Genomic DNA, 8,640 nt, shown 5'->3' on the forward strand with positions numbered 1-8,640 from the left:
CCCTCTTGAGTGAAGAATCTTCTGATATCTAACCTAAACCTCCCCTGACCCAGCTTCATGACCTTTTCTAGAGTGCCAGCCCTGGTCATGAGAGTGAAGAAATCAGTACTGGTCCCTCTGCTTCCCCTCACGAGGAAGCTGAAGACCACTATGAGGTGTGCCCTCAGTCTCCTTTCTCCAGGCTGAGGAAGCCAAGTGATGTCAGCTGCCCCTCATAAGGCTTCCCCTCAAGGCCCTTCAGCATCCTCCTTGGCCCTCCTTTGGATACACTCTAACAGATTGATATCTTTTTTATATTATAGTGCCAAAACTACACACAGGACTTAAGGTGAAGCCACACGAGTGCAGAGCAGATGGGACAGTCACCTCCATCATCTGATTAAGTCGTCTGTGGTGCATGCCCATTGATTCATATTGGCAACCATTCCTCTCTCACCTAAGGTGATTGTGCAGTTATTTCCTGAGATGTGTAGGTTTACTCATTCTTTGTGTTCACTCATTTGCAGACTCTCCACTCCACTCAATGTCTGTCTTCCCAAGGGCTTTATGACATGTTTCCTTTGGCCTCAGTTACTTGTAAAATAACCAAAATAAGATGACAAAAAAAAAGCACTAAGTAACAACACCCATTCAGTCCTGAGTCAGATATGAGTAAGAGCATTCATCACATTGTATGTCCTCTTCTGCTTTGTCACTCTGCTTAGTGGTATCAAAAGATCATTCCAGTGCTCAGTTTTCCTGGTGGTCATCTTCCCTGTGTGTGCCATCACTTGGCTCTTCCTGTTATTTTATCTGATGTGATGCTGCAGCTGCAACCCACTCACCTGATGGGTCAGCCAAGTAGCTCAACTTCTGCTACTCTGTGCTTAACTCCCCCCCACTTCTTAGTCATTCCTCCAGCTTGCTTCACTTCCACTTCCCTTCCCGGGGAATAAATTTCCCTATAAACTTCTGCATGCTTTATTCCATGGTGAAACTATTTGTGTGTACAAAATTAATTGGCTTCTGCAGGATCAAGGCCTGCATTTCTCTAACAGCCAAGACTGCTTTATCCAAGATGCCTGTGGCAGGTGTCATATAAGTTTCTGTTTTTGCTTTCCTCTGCCATCACATCTCATCCACGTAAATATGGGGAGAAAGTACTGAAGGCTGGTGCTGCCAGTGCCTTGCACAGCTATTTAATTGTCCATAGCTCTTTTCAAAACCAAACCATCTGGTCTGGTCATTATTAGAAACATGACCCAGAGCAATGGCAACGTGTTCTCCTGATCACACAAGGGGAATCACATTTGTCATGCCTCACACTTCACCTGAAGCCTGACTGATGCTTTTCACCCTGGCACCTCTGCATACAAGGATGTAGAATTTTGCCTCTCAGTTTTTCCTTTCTTGATGTCCCACCATCTTTGTGATTACATTATTTTTTAAATATACAGAAGAATTTAAGCACTGTCATGGTTTAGGAACAACATGCCTGCTCCCTCCCTCAGGCCCCTCCAGTGGGAGAGACAAAAGGCAGAGATTATGAGGTAAGAAAAACTTATTGGAAACAGCAGTGAGATAAGAAAATAAACAGTAACAGCAACAATATTGATAAAAACAGTGTACAAGGGAGAGGGTGTTTTACATGGAAATTGCTCACCTACTGGCCTGATGCAGCATGAGCCTGAGACAACTAACAAAATGGCAGCCGGACCCCCGTGCACGTGCTTTTACTCTGACTGCAGTCCCCTCCTTCTCCAAAGTGAGAATCTCTTAACTCTACCCACAAGTGATGATGTGCATGGTATAGAATGACAACATGGACACATCACATGGCTCCAGGCTCTGCACCCTCACAGTTACTGAGAAAACCCTGTCTTTGGATGAAACCAGAACAAGCATGTAGTTTTTTGCACAAAGTCCAGTTGTTTCATACCTCCTCTTTTCAGAAATACTACCAGTTGAAACTTTATTGAACAAGTTGTCCCCAGAAGCTGCAGATACTCAATCCCTAGAAGTGTTCAAGGCCGGGTTGGATGGGGCTTTGAGCAACTTGTAGTGTGTAGTGGAAAGTGTGCCTGCCCATGGCATGGCACTTAGAATTAGATAATCTTTCAGGTCCTTTTCAACCCAGACCATCTTGTGATTCTGTGATTTATTGTACCTACTTGCTCAGCCAAGTAAATGTGTGTCATTGTGTGTTAAATACATTGAACAATAAAGACATGGAAACACTGGAAGTCAGATTGGACAGAGCTCTGAACAACCAGATCTAATTGAAGACATCCCTGCTCATTGCAAGAAGTTGGAAAGAAGTAGCTTTTAAAGGTACTTTCCAACCCAAACTGTTCTATGATTCTATGATCCTATGATCCTTGCTATCTAGACTCTTAAGCAGAATCAATATAGGTCAATGCTCTTCTTGCCTGGGTTCAGGATCCATGGGCTTTGTGCCATGCTAGGACATGCTAGTGATGGGGAAACGTTGATCCTCCTGCCATCCCACCTCACTCATAAGAGCAAAAGGAGGGAAGCCGTCCTGAGCAGGCACTCCACTATGCTTCCAGGTGTCCCTGGCATGCAGGTTCTGCTCTAGCCAAATTGCTGTTCCAACCATCCTCATGTCCTTCAGTTAGAATGATGACCTCTGCTGCTCTCGATTCACCTCCATGTGACAATAAGGTTTAACATGTCTTTTCTTCACACATTTTACTTCCCTTTGCCATTCAAACAACTTTTTGGCATATTGGATGTGTATCTCAGTTCTTTCCTTCCCACCTGTGATTTAATGCTTTCCCCCTCCTTAATTGCTCTAAACTTGCAGTGCACTTATTCCTGTATTCAAGAGAAAGAAAGCATCCTCCTGTAATTAGCATCCTCCTGTAATTAGCATCCTCTGAAGATACATGAATGTAATTATGATTATCCTGAAGATAGCAGTCTACTGTGGCAGTAGTTTAAGTGGGAAGCAATCTGCCTGTTTAAACTCTAAAATGAGACTGCAGATGGTTGTGCCCCAAACCTGCCACACGGGATTACAATCAGCTTTTATCTGTTAGAAAAAGGGGAAATTGAAACATTAGCAGATAAGAAACAAGCTTAACAGTCCTTCCCTACTGACATGCGGCCAATAAAGCACAGCTAAAAACATTAGCATTGTCACATAAAGGAGGAGCTTTACATTGTTAATAATGGCTAGAGTAAAACTGGAGCTGGAATCCAAACATATGCTACATTAAGGCATGCTATTAAAATAAACAGTGAAAGAAAATAACAAATGAAAGTTGGGTGGATCTGAAATATCAATAGCAGGCAGAAACATTAATTAGCCAGAAAGGAAACTTTGGAAAGACAGAAGTTCCATCAAAAAAACATGATTACATTACATTATACATGAATGTCGGCTAGAAAATATTATGTGGGACCACCAAAGATTATTATTTTAATTGAAGGGTGTTTTAATTCAGAAAATCTATTAAACATATATAGTCCCTCAAGGCATTTTTTTCTTAGTTCAGGGAGGAGGAAAAAAAATAAGCACATTTTTATTGAACTGGAACACATTTGCCATAAAACCATAGTTTTAGCAATATCACATAATAAAAAGTAAAATTTAAATCAGCATTTGAAAACAAATCAGCTCAGCAGATGCACTGAAAGAGTTGTTTTGGTCCTGCATAACAGCACAGTATTGTCTTTGAAGCTACATCATAGTATAAGATAGGGGATTTATGAGGCCTGATATGCTCAGGAGGTGTTCACGAGAAATTACTGCTTCTAGATTGCAGCTGCACTTGGATACAAGACAAATTAATGTCTACCAAGGGTTAATAAGATTATTTTTGCCAAAGGTTCATAATGTGCACAGTTTGGGATGGTTTAGGTTTGGTATTTTTATCGCAACAGACAGTAAAGTCAATGAGATTCAAGCCCTTGGGAATATCCTCTGGAGTTCCCCACATGATCCAGACTTTTGATGTCCCCACATATGGCTGTTGTGTTACAAGCAACACCCTTGAGATCCACCTCACTGTCCAGTTATAGTCCCCACAGGCCTTAGAGGTACCACTGACTGGTCAATAAATTATCCTACATCTTTGCAGAGAGAAAGGGATCTTGCCCTAAACAAAGCTCTGTGTGGCCAAAACTAATGATATAGAACTTGTGTTGCAGGTGGCCATTACACAAACCTTACTCTCACTCTTGCAAGCAGTTTACAGTCATAAGATGTATCTCTGTTTGGTTTTGGGAATGTGTAACTATACAGCAGGACCATAACTGCATCTTATATTTTTAATGCTTAAAAAACACAAAAAAAACCACAAAAAGACATTTTTTCAAAGGCTACTCGTGATTCTTCATCACTTATGTCCCTAGCACACTCAGCAGAGTGGTATATTGTATTTCCAACAACAACACAGCAATTGCCCAGCATGGAATGAAAGTCAGAAACCTTGCATAATCCAGACAAATAAGGACATTTTTTTCATAAATAAGTTTCCTTGCATCATTATTCAGAGGTTGGGGGAAACTTGTTTTCCACTAAAATCTTTAGAATTAAATTGTTTCATCAGCACTTAATGAAAGCTGTCTTCCTTCTATCAGAATTTGACACAAAATGCTTGGATTTGGTTATATATGTGTGTGTTTTTCATGAAGAGTCCCCATCTTTCTTAACCAATGCACACAACTAAATACTATAGTGCTTGATTTCAATAGGAAATAGGCTTAAGAAAGGAAGATAGGCAGATTTCATTTCCTATGGAACACAGGAAGTATTTATAATCTTCTGTCTATCCCCTTTCCCTTAACAACTTCAAGGCTATTTCAATTCTTTTTGGCAATTAGCCTTGACCTGTAGAGGTTGTCTACTATTGCCTTTTCCCCAAGAGGGCTTGACTAAAATCAGCTTGTAGTGCACAGAGTTACCTTTGCACTTCTCTGAACTCTACATTATTGGGAATCTCAAAGCCTTAAATAAACTCTTAGGACATGCAGCCCTGAAAGTAATTGGTCGTGGATCAGTAATGGCTTTTCTGGTAACACAAAAACCTGCAAATCACGAAGCTAAATAGGCACTGTTCAGAGTGCACACAATGATATGCAAGGAAGAAAACAGTGATGGGGAGGTGGGTGAAATTGGAGTGGCTTATGGCAATAAGTTTTAGGGATAATTTCATGGATAATATTTCATGGAAGTGAAGACCAGTTAAAGTTGCAACCTCTGCTTCATACACAAAACCTAGTGAATTTAGTAAATTATGTGACAAACAAAAGCAGCAAGACAAAAACAGAAGTGGAGAAAAGAGAGACAGAGTGGGGCAAAAAGCACTATGAGCATGGACAGAAGAAAGCTTGGCAAGAATGCTTTTTGCCCAAGTTCCGACTACAGAGACTAAATCTATGAGCAAAGATGATGTGTATGGCTCTGCTCCTGCTCTCCTCAGAAGACCACACTCAGGGTGCTCTTCATGAAGAGCAGGCTTAAGACAAGAAATGCCCAACTCAGTTTGTCTTTCTAAATGGAAAATACATCCAGGACTCTGAAGTTTGGTTAATTGCTTGGATATGAAAAGTGTTCAAAAACAGCCACATGCCCACATGCAGAACAGAGCAGAGGGCATCTCAAAGAGTATCAGCATGTCAGAAACACTGCCCCTGCTCACATAAGCTGTTTGAGATGAAAAGCTGCTGATATTGTTCTATTTACACAACCTGCTTGCTTTCTTTATGGAAATTAAGAGGCTAACACACAGCTCTTAGTAAACTTAATGTTCTGTTGTTTGCTTAAGTATGGCTGTGAGCTACTCTAGAAAATTAAAAATTAGGTAACAGATCAATAAACTAATCGTAAGTAACCATTCCTCGGTTTACATGAGGTTTCCCTTTTACCCATTGTTGTGGGTTTCAGTAAAGCTATCCAGTAAAAACTAAACCAAGAAAAGCCAACCTTCATCTGAGAACTTCTCTTTTCTATAATTCAAAGTGCCTGCACCAGACCCTCTGTTTTGCAATGGGTGTTTGAGATGTACAGACATTATTTTACACTGCTGGGAAGATGATGCATAGGGAGGTACAGCTACAGTCACTTTAGGTGAATGTCTCTCTCTGTTTCCTACTGACAGAAGTCCAAAGGCTTCCCTGCTCCAAGAGGACAGAATCCCTCAGCAACAGGACCCTGCAATAATGTCAGCAGTGCAAACCTTTAGGATAGCCTGTTCTTCCCCACCATGTGCACAAAGGGTGGTTCAAGACACTTTGAAAGCATCAGTAAAATCAGTGAGTGTCCTTATAATCTATGGAGGTGAAAAGGACTGAACTAGAGTGGCCACACTGTGTTTTCAATTGAGATAAACTCCCACAAGCTAAGGAGGGCTGACCCCAGGAAGTAGTAGGATAGTAGTAAATAAAAAAGTAAAGCATTTGGTGTTGATGAAAAGTTAGCATGTTTTTCTTCAGTTAAAGGTCTAAAGAGTAGCCAAATTAACGTTTTCTGCATTTAGGCAGAGATCTGTGTCACCAAGCTTTAGTCATTTAAAACTTAGATGTCTCATCTAAGGTTTTCATCAGCCAGAGGGCAATTCCTTCCTTCCTAAAATATGGGTCTAAGCTGGGTGGGATAAATCACTCATCCCTCCCTACTGACTGTTCAGGAAGCTGAGACAGTGATGTTAACTTAGCTCAAAAACAGTGACTATGGGTCGCTTCCAATTACATTGTTGAGCTGAGCACTCCTACTCATGAGCAATTGCTCTAACCCCTGCACTCCTTCCAGATATGTCTCCAAAGACAGATAAGTCAGTTGTCTTAATCACATGCACAATATAAGTGCATAAAATCTAGAATAAGGTTCAGGCTTTGTGTCCCACTTTCACAGGAACAATTAAATGCAGACTGAGAGAGGGACAGGGTCAGTATAGAGAGTCATGTCCCTTCAGAGCCAGCATAACCCATTCCCTGAAGCAATGGGTTCCTACACCTGACCTTGAATGCAACTCATTAAAGGCTAGTGTAAGATTGTGGTTTAACCCCAGCTGGCAACTAAGCCCTACACAACTCACTCTTCCCCAGTGAAATGAAGAGACAATCAGAAGAGTAAAAGTGAGGAAATTCATGGATTGAAAGGCAGTTTAACAGGCAAAGCAAATGCCTATGGAAGCAAAGTAAAACAAGGAATTCATTCACTACTTCCTGTGGGCAGGCAGGTGTTCAGGCATCTCTAGGAAAACAAGGGTCCCTCATGCATAGTGGTGACTTGGAAAGACAAATGACATCACTTCAAATGTGTGTCCCCCTTTTGCTGTCTCCCTCCAGATTTTACAGACTGAAGATAATGTCATATGGTATGGTCAGCTGTCCCAGCTGTGTCCCCTCCCATCTGCTTGTATATCCCTAGCCCACATTCTGGCGCAGCAGCACAAGAAGCAGAAAAGGCACTGATGCTGGGCAAGCCTTGCTCAGCAACAACAAATTTGTATTCTTCACAGTTTTCAGCACAAATCCAATACTTATTCCCATACAGCTACTATGAAGAAAATTAATTACACCCCTGTAAAAACCAGCACAGGTAATTTTAAACTAAGATCTTAGAAGTATTTATTCCCATCCACCATAATTTCTTTGATGTCCCTAGTATATTAGGAGCACTAAGGAAGGTTACATGTGTCTGGGGGTTGGTTGAGATGACCTTTAAAGGTCCTTCCGATCCAAACCATTCTATGATCCTATGCTCTGAAGTCCTTCTATACAATGTTGTCACATACCTGCAAGGAAATGTTATATGGTCAGTTCAAACCTCAAACACACATCTAAGTACACATCTAAAACATGGAAATAAAAGGCAAAAATACAGAGTCATGTTGTCCCTTATTCTTTCTTATAATTTTGTATTTACCTATGGTTTGTCCAGCCTGTGGTGTAGCATTTAAAAAGTGAGGGGAACAGCATCAATGGTCACAACAGATATTGGAGGAGATGCATAGTTTGCAGCCTCACCCAAAGTACAGCTGAGCCACGTGAGCTGCCTCAGCTGAGCAGGCAGTAGGCAGAGTCAGCAGCGTACACAGTGACACCAGCATGACCACAGTAAATTCTGGGGTAAAATACTTGAAGAAGCTACATGGAGTACTTTAAATTCCTAGTGGATAACAACCATGTCAGCTGAGACTTGCTCCTTACTGAGTACATTTATGTCACAGACAGCAAGGACACTTATTTCAAATAAGTCAGCAGCTTCTTGGGAAGTTCATCAGCACTGCTCTTTTTGATTTGGGGCAGATGTCAGCATCAGAGCACAGGAGACTGTGGCCCAAACCTGATCAGATTCCCTCACCTATAGATTATATTATAATTAAACTTATCAAAACAAGCAGCTTCCTGAAATGGAGGAGTTCATTAAAGCCAATGTTCAATTTCAACCTACAGTGACATCAGGCTTCATCCTGCTGCACTGGCTGCTCCTGTTGGGTTGAGTTTGAGTAAAAAACACAGCTGAGCCTTTGGATGGAGTCTAAACCTCCATCTATGCAGCCCTGTAAAAAAGACTATAAAAGAAGCCTTTTGAATTACCATTGTCCAGACCCTCATCTCATAAGAATAAAACAGCATTAGAAAATAGTAAAACTATCATGCACCTTTTTCACAGTAAATCTTTTGTAT

Source organism: Lonchura striata, chromosome 5, assembly GCF_046129695.1.
Source record: "Lonchura striata isolate bLonStr1 chromosome 5, bLonStr1.mat, whole genome shotgun sequence".
Lineage (NCBI taxonomy): Eukaryota > Metazoa > Chordata > Aves > Passeriformes > Estrildidae > Lonchura > Lonchura striata.